General features: G+C 32.7%; 1 non-coding gene across 1 annotated transcript; it reads left to right on the top strand.

The window, feature by feature from the left end:
- The first annotated feature begins 3551 nt into the window (after positions 1-3551).
- On the top strand, positions 3552-3624 carry TRNAV-AAC (transfer RNA valine (anticodon AAC)). Its single transcript has one exon. It is a non-coding gene; the product is annotated as a tRNA-Val (tRNA).
- Positions 3625-20938: the final 17314 nt, after the last annotated feature.

Genomic DNA, 20938 nt, shown 5'->3' with positions numbered 1-20938 from the left:
GTCTTTTTTTTTTGTCTTCTATCTCAATACAGTTACGGTTGACGCACTAGAAGCCAATATTGAAGACCGATATGTTAGAGAGATTATGCCAAAATTGAACCCAGCATATCAACCATTGGAGGCGTAGCCACATTCAACATTTATATGAAATCGTCTTGCAACATTGAATTCTATAGATCGTTCTATCGAGTCAAATAGAGATTTCATGAATTTCTCTAAATTTTATGTGTTTTTTATACCCTTCACCTTCGTGAGAAGGGTATATATAAGTTTGTCATTCCGTTTGTAATTTATACATTTTTCATTTCCGACCCTATAAAGTATATATATTCTGGATTCTTATAGATAGAAGACCCCACATATCTTCAGATCCAAATCATCAATAATTCTGTCAGACATGCTTTCGAGAATTTTGCTATTTAAAATCAGCAAAATCGGTCCACAAATGGCTGAGATATGAGGAAAAAAACAAGACAACCTCGATTTTTGACCTATATCTGGATTACTAAGACATTAATATAGACAATATGGATATCTAATGATATATATTTCAAAGACATTTGCAACGACGTATATAAGACCATAGTAAGTTGGACTTACAATGGGTCAAAATCGGAAAAAAAAATTTTAACCCGATTTTTTTTTTCCCAAAAAAAATTTTAAAATTCAAAAAAAAATTTAAAATTTAAAAAAAAAACCTAAAAATATTTAAAATTTTGAAGTATAATTTGGTGAAGGGTATATAAGATTCGACACAGCCGAATATAGCACTCTTACTTGTTTTAAATCAAATCCTTATTTTTTGAATCATTAAATTCTTAAAATGAATTAATTAATTTAAGCTCTTTAAATTCGGATTTTATTTTTCATGTCATCTTTTATCATATAATTAAATGATTCTATGAAAACCTTGATATAAACATCATGCCGATAAATCGGCAAATCTGGCAACAGTGCATAGGGGACTTTTTTTAATTTGTTCGTTATGAAATTGTATCCGTAGGACCAGTTTATTACAGCAAATATTTTTTTGTATGAAAATGTTGGTGTTCGAAATAATAAATTTGTTTTCATTGTTATTATTAAAAGAGAAATTAATTTCTTATCGTAAATTTGCCAATAATTACCTACTTTTGGCAAAATATTTCCAAATAATGAGTGGAAAACATGACGTGTATTAATAATTGTCGTTAAATTAATTTTAAACATTTTCGTGTTTATGTTCTTTTTTTAGTTTGACAATAAAACGCATGTTATTATAGCAATTCGATAACTCCAAACAGATAAGGAACTTATAAATTATATTGGGAAATTCATACCATATGGGTTAATGAAGTCATCATTTAAATACATTTAATTATATTATAAATCTTTTTTACATTTTATGAATAATATAGAAGTTTACAAAAAATATATTGACATATAAATTAGGTAAAAGTTACTTATAAGTCAAATTGAAAATTTATTTTAATTTAAAATCATTTACTTTTAGTCTTTTGGACTATTTAAATGCTTTGTATTTTGTAGATTTTCGTACTTAGCTCAATCATAATATTAGTATATTATTTTGATAAAATTGCTTGCAGCATTATTCTATCAATGTCTCCATTTGTTCTATGTACACCATTAAAATTTTGAAAAAAAAATTATCGACTTGTGTTACTTTTTCTACCAAATCTATTATACCTTAAATCCTGTGTTAAATAGGACAAAAATTTAGATTTTACGATTTCTCTCAGATATGTATGTTGCACATGGAATTTTGTGTATTAAATTAACAAAATTAATTTGCAATAAACTAACTTTTGTTTATATGTCACTTTGGTTACGGAAAATTCTTATTTTTTTAAATGCAAAAATTAAAGAATTAAAAATTCTTGATTGTCTTGAAATCCAATTAATGCAAAAACGTAATGAAATATTTAAAAAACGAAAGAAAAACTAAAAACATTAAAAAATACGGCAATGTTTAAAATCTTATTTGCAAATAGTGTAGTTAATCAGGAATTGTTTTCGTGAGTTAGCTATTTGCATATACAAAATTAATTCACTGTTTATACCGCTAATTATTCTACTTTCAATATACAGTGGTGGCCACCAATTTAAGATAAATACTTGAATTTTTTTCATCAACTGAATTTTAAGTGCGATAGAGCCAAAATAAAAGGACCTCTAAGGGTATGAAATTTATTATTAATGTTTCTAGTATCTGAAAAATGTTTGGAAAAATCGGTAAAACATATATGGACAAAGATATGTGGAAATACGTTGACCCACCTCAGCGAACATCCGCTGTTAATAACATGATATGACCGAAACTAATGGAACTAAAAATACAAAATTTGGTCCGAATATTTTATAATAATAAAATTATAATGATATAAATGTGAGAAAATATGTTTATTTAAAAAAAAAATTGTTGGTCAAGTTGTAGAAAAATTGTATGTGTTCATGGTGAATATGTATGAATTGACACAGTCGAATAAAACACATTTGTGTGTTAAAATTTTGAGTTGATCATTGATCGTAAGCTTTCGACTTCGAATATACGAGTTTTGACAGTAAAAGAATATTGTAGAAAGTTCACAAGAGATGGCGTGTGTATTCGAAAGCTCTAGACATAGAGAATTATACATAGAGACGAGACACTCCGATTTGTCAAACAAAAATACAACAAATAATATTTCTGATACAACAACAAAATAAATTGACTAGCATGTATTTTGTTGTTGCAAGAGATAGGTTTTTGACAACAGACTTAGGTTTTTGACAATTCCGTCTCGTCTCTATGTTACCCTATGGCTCTAGACTTCCAATATACGAGTTTTGACAATTAAAGAACATTGTAGAAAGTTAACCAGAGATGGCGTGTGTATAAATAGTTTCCTTAAGTTTGAATAAAGCCACAAATAAAATGCGTTTATAGTTGTGACACGCAGTGTATCATGATAAAATAATGTGACACGCAGTGTATCATTGATAAAATAAATTTTTTATTGAAATTTTGAAAAATGGAAATTATTTTACTTTCAATATTTCTTTACATTTCAAACTCTTAAAAACGCTAAATATAAATATATTCTCATCAAAGAATTTCAAAGAATGGCTGCTGTAGATTGGATCTCAATTTTAAAAATCCTAAAAAATATATCACATCAATACCCACATTTACAGATGCGTTTTTCTTTAATTTCGAGATATTTATTAAGAAATTTAGTAATTTTTTAAATTATTGTGAAAAACAAAATTATTGATCCAAATTCAAAAATATTTTAAATAGTAAATTTCTTATCAGTTAAATTAATGAACATAATAATTCCATTTAATTATATTGTTTCATACCACACAAACAATCAGCATAAAATGTTAAAATATAACAATATTTTAATCTGGCAGTTCTGTTCAAAAAAATTGGTCATATTTTGAATCACTCTGTAACATAATTTAATTAATTAACATATTTGTAGCAGTCTGTAAAATTCTATTTCAGTGTTGATTAAAAAGAAATCATGAAGACAATAAAACGAAAAATAAACACAGTCATATCATGTGTTTCCGTGGTGTAGTGGTTATCACATCCGCCTAACACGCGGAAGGCCCCCGGTTCGATCCCGGGCGGAAACAATTAATTTTTTTTTGTTCACTTTATTTTTTTTTATAATTTAAAAATTATAATTTTTGTACAAAAATTGAAATTATATTATAATATTAATTATGACACAACAATAGAATATAAATTAGTAGAATATAAATTCTCAATTATACAATTCTTGTAACGTCAAACAAAAGAAAATATGAAAAAAAACAAAATCAAAGTTTGACGTTATAGGCGTAAATATTGAAAACTCTCCCTGGTGATTTTACCTTCTACAATTATTGTATCATGGTATTAACCATGGCAGAATCAACCAGGTACAATTATTAGGGAGAGTTGTCAATATTTACCCCTACAACGTCAAATAAAGCTTTTACTCTCATCACTTTTTATTTGGCTTTCGCGAATTTTTGCACGTTATATTAAAGCAAACACATATTTATTTGGAACAATTTTAATTTGAATTAAATATTTCACGAAAAAAAGTAAATTTGTTTAATAAAACCACATATTTATTTATTTTTGTTTTAGACATTTCATTTTGTTTTTTTCTAATTTTCTTTTGTTTGACGTTATAGGGAATATATAATTGAGAACATACTTTCAAATAATTGTACCTTGCTTGTTCTGCTATGGGTATTAACAATAAATTAGAAAAGAAGATAAATGGTATTTTTTTATTTTTGAGAGAATCACATTTTACGATTGTTCAACTCGTTCAATTGAAGTTCTATCTCGTTCATGAACTAACTATCCAAGTCTAATGATTACTATCCTTGTTCCAGCGTTGCAAATTTAGCGCTTTTCCCTATATAAAGCGCCAAGCTTTTTAACTACCCAAAAGTCGCACTTTTTATATGGATATGATCGCCACAATATATAATAATTGTAACGTAATTTCTAAGTATTTGAGGGAAATTTTGGTTGAATTTCATCTCAGTAACATCATTAACAAGAGTTTTATTGGTATTATAGTGAATCTCGGAAGTGTAAATTATATGGGAGCTATGGACAACTATTGACCGATATTTTCAAAATCCCGTAGAATGATTTTTGGATATAAATTACTTATCTGTGTAAAATGTTTGGTCAAATATCGATTTTTTTCGGAAGTGATTCTTATAAGGAAGTTATGACCAATTATAGGCCGATCTATAATTGTATAGATCATTATAGAATATTGGGATTAGTATAGATATTGGGATTATTTATTTAAATTTTTAAAGATTTATAAGTATTTGAGTGGTTTTCGGAAGTGGACCATATATGGGAGCTATGTCAAAATATTGATCGATATAAAATATGGGCCAATTCACAAAAAAAATGTCTTGTATTTCTTTTAACACGGAACTTATTTTTCTGAATTCCTATGTATGTATGTATTTCTTTCTATTTCTATGTATTTCTATTCTATAAGTATTAACTCAGGCAGAGATTGAAAAAATTGTGGACTTTCCGCGGATGAGGAAAATTAATAAGAAGAGTAGGTAACAACAGAAAATTTCGAAAACGACATGGAAGAAACATTGAAAAACCTGATTGATAAGGCCGAGAATATGGAAGTTGGATTTATTGAGGACCTAATTAGCAAAAAACGACGGATATTAAATTGAAATGAACGAAATTCTGGAGCAGGTGATGGAAAATATTTATTTGCTAAGCTTAAGGCGGAGGAGTGAAGATGTAATGGCAAATGATGCTACACCATTACCAATTGCATTTCAGAAATTTATAATTGTATTTCAGAAAATTTCAATTGAATTTCAGAAATTTCCAATTGCCTTCCACAAACTTCCAAATGTTTTTCAGATTTTCTAATTGTATTTCAGAAATTTCCAATTGTATTTCAGAAAATTCTAATAGCAATGCCAATGGAAATTTCTGAAATACAATTGAAATGTAATTGGAAAGTTCTGAAATACAAATGGAAAATTCTGAAATACAATTAGAAACTTCTGAAATACAATTGGAAATGGTATATTTGGAAAAGCAAATTGCGGAGCAAAGAGGTGGAACAACAAATTGAATATTGGTTGTTAGAGGTTGAAAAGAGGACTCCCATCATCACACCTTTCAGCGGCGGAGGCAACCTCTTCATCACCATGTGCTTTACCATCGGCTCCATCATCACCAACTCTTTCGACTGCCTCTAAATCAAGCTCCTATAAAAGATCATGTGTTGCAGAACCTGCAAAAGCCTCACGATTTGATAACATGGGTCACTGGGTGGAATCGGGTCGGAAAAACAATTGCAGGATATGCCACATTGGTTACCCGAGATCCAAATGCAGCAAATGTTCACTCGTGTTGCAACTAGAGTTTTTCACGGGAATTCCCGGGACGGGGAAATCCTAAAAAGGTTTAACCCAATATTTAACCAAAAATATTCCAAAAACTAGTGAATGTTCAGGGCTGTCACAGTATTCTATTCCGATCGAAAGTGGAATTATTTTAGTATTTTGCTTTTTCACAAGAGAAAAAAGAAAATTTTTATAATAAATCCACCTTCCGTGGAAATAAATTTTGTTTTTAACGCAGCCTACATTCTTAAAATTGCCTATAGGCAACATTCTGTAACTAACGAACCAAGACTGTCAGGACTTCGAAATTGTTGTCAGTTCATGTCGGATTCAAGAATAACACATATCTGTCCCCGAAAAATTTTTAGACCCGCCCATTTTAATTCGGACATGAGAGGGTAAATAGACCATAGCACCATATTTCGGGAAGAAATTTATATGCAATATATTTACACAAAATATGTAAAAATTATCAAATTTGTTGGATGTTGTCTCACATAAATCAAAATATATCGAAAAATGGACGTATGATTTATAAACTATTTATTTTCTGCAAGTTGACTATATAGAGAAATGTATTGCATCCAAAAGTTTAGATTTATTAGATTTATTTAGAAGCATACACTTAAAGAAATGATAATATAACGTTGATGGATAATGCAATAAATTCGTTAAAAAATAAGGTCAATAGAAGCAAAACAAGAACATCGGGTTTCATTTTGCAACTGCGATGTACACATGACATACATACCCGGCAGTTTTGCTTTAGTGTCTGCAAAAAATCTAGAGTGTAGTCACCATAGAATAAAATATACATAGAAGTCAAGAACCTAAGTATTGCAATAACAAAATACATGTAAATCAATATATTTTCTTATTGTGTCAGATATATAATTTGGGATATAAAAATAAAGTAAATATGTTTAATATATTCTACTCTCAGATGCGCCTCTAGTCCTAGCCTATGGTAGTAGTATACTTTAGAAAGCTACTAAAGCAAATAGTAACTGAATCTATGTAACCCATGCGTTGACCATTTTGGACCAGCTATCAGGCAATCTCATTGTAATCTATGTAGGGTCATTGGACTTCCCCCTAGGACACTTATATATTAAAATAACTAGTCACATAGCTAAGTCTGTAACTAGTTGTGATCCTAAATGATAGGTGAAATCACCTGTCACCCAAAACTACAGGAAAGTTTTAGAGTTAGTAAGTAGTTCGTATGTATGTATAATAATATCCTTTAGCCTAATTACAAAGTCATTGAATTTTTGTTTTAAATTTACTTTTAGTTATGTACCATACGTGTATTTTCAAAACTCAAATCACGTAACACAATATAAGTTTAGGCAAATTCCAATTGCATTTTATTTTACATGAAGCAATTGGTATTGAGTTGATGTTCCAAGTACATTCGAGTATTAATCTAAATTGACTTTTTCCATCTGTTCAAAAACAACAAAACAAATATGATAAACAGAACTTTATATAAACATGAGTGTTCATTAGACAGGGCCTTCATTGAACAGAACATTTTCACAAAGATATTTTTAGTTGTATCTAGAACTAATGGCTGAGAAATTAATATTTTTGAATCCAATTGCTCAGTGCTGCCTGGGTTAGCTTGCAAGAAATAATCGATATCGAGTAAACTTTATATTCTTATTCGTGATTATGGCATTCGATATCGAGCAAGAAATTTAGTACATTTTTCGGTATAGAAATAAATGTGATCACGAAAAGGGTAATTCGGTCAAGTTTAACTGAGCACCCTATGCACTTAAATGAGTTCTCTAGGTACTCATGGTCGAGAAGTGAGTGCTTATGCAATTCTTTATGTAGAGTTTATTTAAATTGGGAAACTGATTTTATAAGTTGCTAAAATCTTTCTGATTGTGCCTTTGAAATTGATTGAGATAAAACTCCAAAACTAATTTTAAAAGAGACGTTGGTTTTCTATAGGAAAATTATAAATAGTTGCTTGAGATTGTTTTTATAAATTTTGCGAAATGTTTGAAAATTTATATTGAAACCGTTTAAAAGTTCTAGATCAAGGCGTGAGTGCGTCCCGACAACAAATACAAAAATGCAAAAATAACAGGAATTTTGTTAAAATGTAGAGTAAATGTCAAAATCAAGGCGAATTAAAATATTACTATGTTATTTACAATAACAAACCTAAACATATCCCAGCAGTTCTAGGAGACAGTACTGAACTAGTGATTTTACCCATCATTTAGGGTGGCAGCTAGTTAGTTCAAAGCAAAGTGACTAGTCATTTTGTCTCTTTTTGATTAAAATGGGACTGTCTAATAGCTGGCCCAAAGTAGGCAACGATTGGATTCACATACTGGTTACATAGCGTCAGTTACCTTACTAGCTTTGTAAATGTTTACTTGATCAGCTACTTGACTAGTTATTTTAACACGTGCATGTCATAAGCAGGGGGTCAATTGACCATTTTGATTACAATGTAACTATCTGTTAGCTGATCGAAAGTAGTCAACGCTTCTGATGGGTAAAATAAAGTGCAGTACAAAAAAAGTTTGAAGTGTCTTCACCATAGGTTACTAAGAGACACTAAAGTGACTATTGACTTCATGCTATGTTACATGGGATAACAGTATACTTAAGCAAAAATAAAAATAAACTGTATGAGAATTATATTATATTATACACAATTTGTATAAAACCAGTTTGTGCGAATTACTCACAAAACGTTTAAAGTGAGTACATTCCAGATTAATTAGAGACACTTAAGTGTCTATTGTATACACGCTAGATTACTTGGGATGTATAAAGTAACCGATTGTCTTCTCTCTGCACTACAAAGTGCACACGTGTCAAATGACCAAAATATATAAATTGGAGTCAGCCAAATGATAAGACATTTGTGACAATTACTGTCTTTAAGGGATACATTGACTACTTGCTTAACTGCTGGGTAGTTTGACATAACACCTACACTTATAACCACGGCGAAATAAGAAACAGCTGATTTTATCCACTCATCTTGTTAATACGCCTTGGTCTAGATTGTTTAAAAGGAACTCCAAATAAATTTTTGTTATTTCGATTTTTAAACAATTAAGTCTCTGTGGGTTAGAATGTAGAGGTGAACTTTTCAAACTTCTAGTATGATTTTAAGGTATAAGAACTGACATACGATATTTTTAATAGACTTCTTTAAGTGACTAAGAATGCATAAAATAGGATATTTACCAGCTCAAGAGGACATTACTTAGATCTTTCGCATTTCCTGAGTCTATCTCAAAAGGTTGGATTATTTTCTAGGTGGTAATAAATTAGGTACTGTTGTTTAATAGAAATATTCGTGACGTGATGTGGATTTGAAGTACTTGAAATTAGTACTACTTTTCCACATGGTACCTTCCCTACAAGAAATGACTGATGGAAACTAACACACTAGCAATGTATTTACTAGGGTATTCATTCCACTATTGATCGTTCGATTAATCGAATAGTTTCTTACGAATAATTATTCGAACAATTTAAAAATGGACATAATAATAATCAAAATTTTAACTTAGATTAAAGTGGAGTTGAATTTGATGGAGAATGTGATTTTGAAACGGCCGTCGAAAGTAATATTGAGGATGACATTTATGACATTTATTATATGATCTTAAAATATATGTATATAAGTGATGTTATTAACCGCGTTAAGGATTCGAAAAACATCAATTGTATCAATTTTTGATGCAGAATCGACTGGTGAAATCATTTTTGCAATATATTCAACTGTTTTTGCTCTACAGAAAAATGTTGAGCCAACACAAGGATTGAAAATTTTCCAAAAAAGGACGCCATTATTTTTATTTACGCAAAAGCCTTCAGAAAAATTATGATACCCACAAATCAAATTTTTGAAATTAACTCTAATGTACATACTTTATTATTATTTATTCTTATATGGTGTACTTATGCAAGTATTTTATGCTTTTTAGTGTCTAATAAAAATTAATTGCTAAATAAACAAGTAAGAAAGTATGGTTGGTCAAGCCGGACCATATAATACCCTACACTAAGTAAAAGAGCAAAAAAAAATTTTCTTTTAAAATTTCAATAATTTATATTTTTGAGTGATTTTCGGAAGTGGGCCTTATATGGGGGCTATGACCAATTATGGACCGATCACCATGAAATTAGGTTGTGTGATTTATGTGTATATTAAAGTTAACTATGTTGAATTTTGTGTGTTTACCAACTTTTTTAAGCGATTTATGCACGTTAAAGTGATTTTCGGAAGCGGGTCTATATGGGAGCTATGACTAATTATGGACCGATCGTAACAAAATTTGGTGACATGAATTTTGTGTATATAAAACTTATTTGGAGCGGAATTTGTGTAGATACATATATAAATTAAACATTTATGAGCGATAAAGTCCAATTTCGGGAGGACATTTGTATGGGGGCTAGGTGAAATAATGGACCGATTTCAGCCAATTTCAATAGGCTTGGTCCTTGAGCCAAAAATTAATCGACTCAGAAAGTGATTATAAGTCGATCGGTATACTTGGGTGGGTGTTAGACTAATATTTATGGGCGTTACAAACATCTGCACAAACGCATAATACCCTCCCCACTATGGTGGTGTAGGGTATAAAAATTGACTTTCAATTGTAAAGACATAATTATGTAAGTTTCTTTCTTATAATTTTCGAGATTTATGATTTTTCGAAAATCCCGAAATCCCGACCCTGGATTCTTTACCGAATCCCGAACCCCGGGATTTTCAAAAACCAGTCCCGATTATCCTCTCTATGTATAATACAATTTGTTATAAATAATTTAGAAATAGTGAATAATTCATTTACTAAAGAATTAGTTACTCATTTTAAAACCCGAAGTAATGAACGACATAAAAAAGTTCTTAATACGTTTATATTGTATATTGTATGTACTTGAATTCAGGATCATGTCCAACTAGCTTTTTAAAGCATAGCTCCAAAACGGAAACTATAGGGTTTGCTAGTCAATTGTTTTGTAGATTGTTCGGGAGTTAATCTGATCAGAATATTTTTGATGAAAATTTAATGATGGACTTTGTTTTCGAATGTTTTTTAACATTATCAGTATTTGAATTGTTAACTTTAACGTTATTTTTTGTTTTTCTTTAACAATAAAATATTAAAAAACCGACATCAAATCTTCATTCTTTACTTTTTAAAAAAAAAATAAATTATTCGAATAATTCGATTAATTTTAAACGTGTGATCGAATTATTCGAACAAGTTAAAATCTCTTATTCGAATTATTCGTTTTATTCGAACAAGAGAAAAATCGAATAATTCGAATACCCTAGTATTTACCAACACATGCATAAACAGCACAAGTTGGAAAGAGAAAAAAATCACACGTACACGAATGTTTACATCAGTTTTTTCACAATTCCCTTAATAAAATGATGGGAACTACTGATGTATAAACCCATCAGATGATGCATCAAATGATTGTCACTGTTCTTGTAGGGTTATTTAGCTGCAGGGCTAGTTAATAACGAAAAATTTAACCAAACGGTATCACTGGTTTAATTACTAAATATCAAGATGATCGGATATCGTTATCCTGACTCTGATGTGTCTATATGGAAAATAATGTATTTTATTAAGTTTTCACCAACAGATCTTTTAAATATAGAAGTTAAATAAGTACTTACTGATTTTTGTATCACAATATTTTGAATATTTTTATTAAAATTTGATAACAGTAAAAATGATTTCCTTTTTTACGAATAAAGTGAGAAATCCTCAGAATTGAATACATGCCGGGCCATTTAAATATTGAGAAGTATTTTCTTTAAAAAGTTATTTGGGAATATAAAATTAATATTTTAGTAAGATTTAGTTTGAATATGCTAAATTCCCAATATAATCTTTATATATATAATTCTTCTGTACGTGTGTTAGTAACTGAACTCCTCCTTAACGGCTAGGCCGATTTCGATGAAATTTGTTGTGTGTGTTTGAGTGGGTCTCTGGATGGTTTAGATTCACAATTGACCTATATTGGTACAATTGGCATGGCACCTCCCATACAAAGAAAAAATTTATTATTGCATATCTGGAGTACTATTATAGTGGGAGTCTTCAAACTTTGTGTCAGCTATGGCAAAACAAAGTTTGCCGGGACAGCTAGTTGTTAATAAATTCACTGAAATTTATTGTTGGGGGATAAGGTAGTTCCTATGCGCAGATCAACAGGAAACCTTTTCCCAAAAGGCTTTAGAAAAACTAAAGTATTCTTATATTTTAATTCAAGTCACTTGAAGCTTCAACTGGAAAATTAAGCAATGAAGGTGATTGGATTGACGAATATGTTTCTGTGTATGTGTAAAAGAAAATTTCAGTGGCTTCAGAGCACGTACCGAGAATGGAGAATGTGTTTCTGCAATAAATGGTACAGTTTTGAATTTTCTATTTTTTTCTTTTGGATGAGTCTAATGTAAATTCATAGTATGTATGTATGTATATTTTCATACGGATACACTACATTGATATAAATACATACTTTTAGTTACTTCATATGTGGGTATGTGAGAAATTTACATATTTCAGGAAAGTGATAGGAAAATCAAAAACAAAAAAAAAAAACACCAACAATACTAGGCATAAAATCTTCAGCAAAACAAAAGACAGCCAAAAATCATTGCAACTTAAGGATAAAGTTAACGATGCATACACACAGCTCCTTTTCGTTTTACTATGAACTTTCCTTCTTTTGTTGTGCCGTTCTTACTGACGGCAATATTTGACACTATGTAAAACGATTTTAGGTTAAGCAGAGTCGTATTGTTTCAAGAGGGAAATACTTCCCAATCCAAAATTATTTTTGATAGGTATTGTACTGGCACTGAGTCAATCGGATCGAGAAATTAATATTTCACACGTTGAATAATTGTAAATAATGAAAAATAAAAATACATACACCAAAGGATAAAGGGCAAGACTTTCTAGAGTTTGTTAGGTAGTACACAAATTTAGAAACGTAACAAAACAAGTCAGATATTTCAGACTATATGATGATCTACACCAGCTACCAGTTTAAAAAAAAACTAAGCAAATATACGAGCAAAGTATTTTTCTTTTAAAATTTTAAGAATTTTTTATTCATGAAAGGTTTTCGCCATGAAATTAGGTCGCGATTGCATTCTATAAGAAACTAATTTTTCATCGAGAGCTGCAGAGACACCTCAACAGCATATGGCGAGAAGGCAATCGCTCCCGAATAGCTCGATCAAGAGAAAGAATCGATTTAAAGTTGCCAGCATTTCATTACAATAAGTAGCCAACTACATTAATCACACGGACGTACTGATTGGCGCAATGAACAAACATTGCTTACATTGCAGCATTTTGAAGTTCCCTAATGAATCCCCGGGAATATGCTGTTCGAACGGTAAACTTTTTCTGCCACTAATTATTGCGACGCCTGAGCTGCGTCTAAGTTACATTTCCGGCGCCAATCCTATATCCAAGAACTTCTATCAAAATATCCAAAAGTGCACCTTTAAAGTTCAAGGCCAAATGTACAACAGAATTGGATCATTGCTCCCGCTGTCGACAATGTATTCCCAAGTCTTACAACCAACTATAAAAATTCGGATTGGCTGTGGGAACGTGCAATTTTGACACCAAAAAAGTATGATGTTAACAAACTCAATGACCAAATTTAATTGAAACTGCGTGACGAAACAATAAAATATAAATCGATTGACACAGTAATGAACGAAGAACAAGTCGTCAATTATACTACTGAATTTTTTAATTCATTAGAACCAGCCGGAATGCCACCACATATATTAACATTGAAGGTTGGATCATCGACATGGTTCGACACTGTATATTAAAATCGAAATCCCGATGCAATATAAAACAGATGTTTTCTAAGGACCAACAAAGTGGACCGGGTTCAGCTAGTCATTTATAAAATACATTTTTTTGGCATAATCAAAAATATATATGCTGGTCATTGAGTTGATATTTGGAAATAAAAATAAAGGTTTTAGAGGGAGGAAAGAGGGAATTCCGTATAAGGTGTCCTATGGTCAATACTTCAATCGATAGCAAATGGGTGTCAATGGGTACTAATAAATGGTAAATGGGTGATAATCTAATAAGATAAAACAATCTTATGATAATATCTGTAAAATAAGGATATGCAAACCACGTTCCGACGATATTCCAGAGTATTAATAGACAGGTTGATCTCAGAGGGAACAAAGTGGTCCAGCAGAACTAGACTAGATATTGCAGCTCCGGATGTTTGTACTAATTAGGTCCGAAGGGGAGTATTATGTCTAACAACGTCTCTAGTAACAATTTAATTTTTCACCATCTCCAATTTTATTGGGCTTTGTTGGCGCTGATTGATTTCAGTAGGGAAAATATTGAAATTGTATGAACAAATTTCCGCCGAAAGCTTTGTTTTTTCCTTAACTCCATTTACAATACATTCTCCCTCCGAAGTGGCGGAATTAAAAGAAACGTTTCCGCATCTTCTTAACAAAGTACCAGGAACTCCTGTATATGAGGCGGAATTAAAGTACCTGTTCCGTAATCTCTTGTCAAAGCACAATAGCTATTTTTTAGGCATCACGTATTCTATATTTCTTACATTTCAAGTATGCTAACACAGAAAAGAGGGACTGCTGCTCTGTATGGCTATTTTAATTCCTCGCAACATGTTCATTTACCGATATTTGTTGTTGTGGCAGCATGAACAATTGCACAATAATCAATCTGGATGTTCGGGGTGTTCTGCATGTTGTTCAAGTCCAAGAAATTGTGCTACTTCAACAGGATAAGTCCATAAATCCATAGGACTGAGTGAAATAGGGTTGGCTGAACAGTTAAATATGTGGAGGGTGTCATGGGGACCCTGACCACATGCTGGGCATAAGTTAAGAACGGCACGGTCTATGCGGTACCAAAAGGCATTAAGTCTGTTGCTCCATCCTGATCTAAGTTGTGCCAGAACGACTCTTGTTCCACGTGGCAGAATCTTCTCGGCGTCTACTATCGGTGGTGGGCGACCTCCAAGTACGACATTCATACGGTATCCAGCTACCGCGGAATTGATGGCGTCTCTGTGAATGTCGTTCAAAGCTGTCATATACGAGCGGAGATCAAATCTATCCTACACATACCTCTGTATACTCTCCTCGTATTTCCGTAGGTCCTGTCTGACATGCCTCGGTTGAGACTCCAACTGTGTGATGTTGAAGTTTGGATGACTGAAAGCTGCCTGTGACGGTCCTTAAGGCTGCGTTTTGACAGCTTTGAATATTTCTCCACTGAGCAGCATAGTTGACCACTGACCGAGTGGTCAACTAGCGGTCAACTAGCTAGCTACCTACAAGACTGATCGTCTTGTAGGTAGCTAGCAATTTTTTTTGTCCATACCCCAAGTACTGCCGGCTAATGCTTTGAGGACCTTGTTCCTATTTCGCAGTTTATGCGTGATTGCAGTGGCGTGTGCTGAGGAGGTAAAAAGGCTATCAAAAGTGACACCCAAGATTTTCGGGTGGTTCACTGTCGGAATTCGTACGCCGTCGATCATGATGCCTAAGTTCAGTTTTACCTACTTCGTCCAGGTGGTGAATAGTGTTGCCGCTTACTTCGTTGGTGATAACTGCAGGTTATTTTGGATTTCATTGAGGTAACCATTTACGATACCGCAAAGCTCATCAACGTTGTGATATCTTGCCAATATAGTGCAGTCGTCCGCATACGAGATTATCTCCATGCCCTATGGGGGCACTGGGAGTTTAGAGAGATACAAGTTAAACAGGAGCGGCGAGAGGACCCCGACTTGAGGGACTCCTTGTTTAACTCTACGGGGTTTTGAGCATTTGTCTCTAAACTCCACGAACGACTGCCTGCCACTCAGATAGTTCACTATCCATCTCTTCCTGTTGTTGGGCATTGTGGACAGCAGGATATCCTGGAAGAGTGTTGCGTGACTGAAAGTGTCGAAAGCCACTAGAATAGTCCGTTCACAAGGCTTCTGTTGATTTAAGCCCTGTGAGATCTGAGTGACTATGGCGGATAATACTGTGGTGGTACTGTGCATTTTACGGAATCCATGCTGGTGAAGAGCTGCTGGTAGTTGACGGGTCAGCTGGGGAGGAGAAGAGCTTCGAGTGTCATCGTTACAGGTGACAGGAGGGAAATTGGCCTGTACGATTGTCCCTCACTCGCGATTTTCCCAGGTTTTAGCAATGGGACTACTCGACCCATTTTCAGACATCGGGTATAGTTAAGCTCCTTACTGAGAGGTTAATAACCAGGTACTCGACTTCCTGCTCGCCCATGTGTTTTAGCATCAGCATAGATATTCCGTCAGGTCCTATTGCCTTTGACGGCTGCTGCGGTGACGGTTTCGCGAAACTTCCTCTCTGCTTTGTGTACGTTGGAGGGAATCGGTAGACCATTGAAGATGCGGCCAGTAAATTCTCTGAAGCCGTGCCAGTCTGCTTTCTTTTGGTAGATGTAAGTTCGGCGTGCAGAGACGATGAAATCGTTGGTCTATCCAGACAAAAGATTATGGGTAAATGGTCTGAACCTAGAGAAATAACTTAACGCCAGGTTGTGCAGTTAATCAGACCAGGACTCGCTATGGTGATATCTGGCGAACTTGCGCAATTACTCGTTATCCGTGTGGGGGCATCATCATTTAGTGTGCAGAAGGTGGATTCGTCAATTTGTTCTGCCAGCGAGCACCCCTCTCTGGTCTTCCCCAAGACTTGAGTGCCAGAGCTGATGGTGAGCGTTGAAATTCCCTAGGACCAAACGAGTATCACCTTCTAATAAGGTCCTAATGTCGGGATGGTAGCCTGTTGGACAACTGACTACTGGCGGAATTATAGAGCTCCAACTCCGTATATTATATATTTGTCTTTCGTTTTTCTGGAAATATTTTTCTTCTTGGTATGAAGGGTTTCATTTCCAACAAAACAGCAATCACTACCGTATTCAGCTGCGTCTATATTATTGTCAATAAAGCATAAGTTTCTTTGAGATTCCAACGAAATCTCAGGGTGAGGGATGCTTGACGGCAAAATAAGGGAAGTCTAAAAATATATATAAAAGTTATTGAATATGCTGCGAAGGTCGAATATTTAAAGAGAGCTTTGCAAATTAAGAGAAATTCTATTATAAAAGGAGCTGAGTTGATTGGAAAATGTTACTTTTATAAACATTTCGCAACGCTGACAATTATTGCATATTAGTTAACTAGGTCCATAAATAATAATAAATAATTCAGGAATCATGCGATGACAAATAATTAAGTAATAATTAATGGCAGTACCTCGGAAAAGATTGGATGGTTATATGCAGAAGAGCTCTTTTACTTATGTAGCTCTTTTACTTATGTAATTACATGATATTCTAAATTCTAACTAGCTCCGTTCCTGTCCAAATCCTACAAGAATATGGAAATTCTCGTATATTTCAGCAATACATGCGTTTGTTGTATGTTTGGAAATGTGTGCCTAGGTCTGTGCCTATCGGCTACATACATACATACATATGTATGACATGTATATTAACTTTAGCGAAACATTTACTAAAGCCTAGTTCGAGGTTTTGCATTTAAAATTTGACTCCTTTTTCAGCTCAGCATAGTTTCGTGGTTACATTTCGTTGTGCACATTATGCGCTACGATATGAGGAGCGAATTGAGCCACCAACGACACATGAACTCAATGACAGTGTAACACGTTGACAATCAATGATGTCTGCAGTGAATCTTTTTGTTTGTTGAAAGTTCGAATTTGTGTTTGTGAACAGATATTGTTGGTGGTATGCATCTTAACGACTTTAAGTATCAATGTATATGATGCCAACAGAAAAGTTAAGTTAAGTATGGAAATTTCTATTATTGTGCTAACGTGACCATAGATTTGCTAGAATTATCTCACATGGAAACAAGGAAAACGATTTTTTTTTTTTTAAATTTCCCTCCAATATAAACTTAATTATAAGAAATATAATGAAAAAACTTAACTATAAAAAATTTAATATTTTTTGGATTTAGATCCTGGTCAACTGGCCACGTTGGTAAAACCATTTATCAGAGTCGAGGCGCAGAATTGACTAAAAGGAGTCATAAGTATTCACTATGGGTAAAAAGTTTTTGTTTTTCATTTCAATTTCATTATGAATTTAAATCAGCCAGTTTATCATTGCTTTATGAATTGCAGCAAAATACATATCTATAATCGGGTTACCTAAACATTAGATCATTTCATCTTGACATATATTTATTGATATAGATGGAGCTTTCAATAATGTTTTGACCTCGAGTCGCATTGATTTCTCAGGCCATGACGACTTGGATAGGTCACATATTAGGAAACAAATGGATACATTGCATTTGTAAAGGAACTCCCCAAGTTGGTATTTTATCTCACATACTCTAGGTAACGGTTAACTGTCAAACGAACTGTCATACTGTGCTCAATTTTTGACATATGTGATCAGTTTTCATTGGAATTCCGCAAAATTTTCAATACCGAAATTCCGTGAAATTGTGCAAGAACTCCCGGAAATTATTTTCCTTAGTTTTAGTAAAATGTGCTTAAAGCTTCAAAACAAATGCAGAAGATCCATAAAAGAAAAACGATTTAACCCAAATAGAATAATAACAAGTTTATTATTCGAAATATTACAAAAATTCACGGCTGTCACAAAATTCTATTCTGATAGAAAGTGGAATTATTTTAGTATTTAGTTTTTTCACAAAGAGTAAAACTAAAATTTTTGGAATAAACCACCTTCCGTGGAATTGAATTTTGTTTAATATTGTTAATTTTTCTTCAAGTTTTAGTTAACATCTTAACTTAATTTTTAATTTATTAAGCAAAACTTTGCCTTTACAAATGACAAATGGTGACAGGTTTGTATATAACCAACATTAGAAATCGAGTCAGTTTATCTCTTTATATTAAATTTTTATTGGAGTTTTTATTTGCATACAATTACATTTTAAAACCAAAGACATTTTTTAGATTTTTATCGAAGTCTACATTCTTAAAATTAAATAATTTGTTCTAGCCGGGAATTTACGGGATCCCCGAAAATTTCAAAATTAATCCCGATTTCCAGGGAAATGAAAAAGTGCGGGAAAGAAAAACTCTAGTGATCAGCATAATCTGGCAAATAATCTTGAATAGATTGATGCTTGAAGAACACTACCAAATTATCCAAATTTATTTTGAAAGTCAGTCATCGATTCGCGCAACTTATAGAAGACTTCGAGATTATAATGGCGCACACTTAATGGTTCATCTGAGCAAGCAATCCGTTGAACTGTGGATGCCATATACTCTCTAAATGATGCAATGACATCAAATGATGGCCTAAACCCATATAAGATACAGCTAGTGCAAGAATTAAAGCCACGAGACTATCATATGTATCGTACTTTCGTCGATTGTGTTCTAGAGCAGTTGGAAACTGACCTGACTGACAGCGATCAGGCTCATTTTTGAACGAGTTTATGAATAAACAAAATTGCAGCAAATAGAGTGAGACCAATCCACAACTGATCCTAGACTCTATTACATCCATAAAAATGGACCGTTTGGAGCGATTTACACACTTGTGTCATCATCCCACATTATTTCTTGAAAAATGATTTGATCCGGACGAGACGTTGTTTCAACAGGATTTCGCTACGTGACATTCGAAGACCTCAACCACTAATTTATTGAAATCAAAATTTGACGATAATTTCATTTCGAGCAATATATGTACCTGTCAAATGGTTAATGCTGATAAACCAACAACAATTGACGTCTTTGAGGCCAACATTGTTCGTGTTATTCGTGACATACGGCCAGCAATGCTCGAAAAAATTGCCCAAAAATGGACGTCCAGAATGCTGGTGAAGTAAGAAATAGCACTGACTGAAACTAGATTGATGGAAATGGGAGAATGGCAAATAATGACCATGTAACCAGACACCAAAAGATAATAAATACCCTACTACTCTCTATAGGAACCGATAAAAAACAAATCCCTCCTTTCAGAAACTGAGCAGAACTTTACAATTGGCAGAACGACCGATATTCTATGGAACGACCGATAACATGGATAGGCCAACACTCAGAACATTGGTTCATATGTTAACTAGTCATACAGCGTTGAAGACAAAGAGGAACATTGTCTATCACACTTTCCTGCATTTGGTCGAATTAATAAAATATAACAAATTTAAAAGTACTGCAGGATTATTCTGGAAATTGTCATAAGATGCCACCGGTATATAAATAGTTAGTTGCAGAACCATTCAGTTTATGAGTGAACAAACTGTAATACAAGTGTGTTAGAAAACAGAGTGTTAAGACTTGTCATAAAGTAAAACTGTAATTGACATTGACCCATTGTGCAATATGTTTGTGAATTAAGAATGTGAAACATTACTAGAAGGTTTTGTATTTCCGTTTAACGTTTCTTTCATTTTAATTTCTCCCCGTTAAACAACATTTGTGAAATGTGTTCTTCAACACGTTTGGCATGCTAAATGCTGCTGGTTGCTTTTATATTTTTTTTTGGTAGGGATTTAGCAAACCATTTTGATTTTGCTCACTCGCTTTTAAAATTCAAAGATTTTGCTTTGCTGGGGTTTTTTGTTGCTTTAAAATCAATGTGATTTGAATACTACGGCAAAAGGATAGACATTCATATACTCCTAGCATAGAATAAATGCACAGACAGATAAACATCCAATACAAATGTATGCAAATCTGATATTGAGAAAAAAACATCGGATTTAGTAGTTGAATTGTATAAAAGTTAAATGAATAGACAGACTAGTTTTGAATGCAAAGAAAAGGTTATTGAGAGAAATTTAACGAGTAGTTATGCAGTGCACAGTGGAACAGGCAAAAGTTTATTTAAATATTAAATCATTATTATTTTTTGTATTAAAACTGATAAAAGTAATTATTTTTCAAAAATTTGACGAAATAAGTGTGATCATTAAAATTATTATAATTCCATTGCCC

This window comes from Calliphora vicina, chromosome 5, assembly GCF_958450345.1.
Source record: "Calliphora vicina chromosome 5, idCalVici1.1, whole genome shotgun sequence".
Lineage (NCBI taxonomy): Eukaryota > Metazoa > Arthropoda > Insecta > Diptera > Calliphoridae > Calliphora > Calliphora vicina.
Note: the sequence above shows the minus strand (reverse complement) of the source record. Positions and strands in the feature narration are given on the sequence as shown.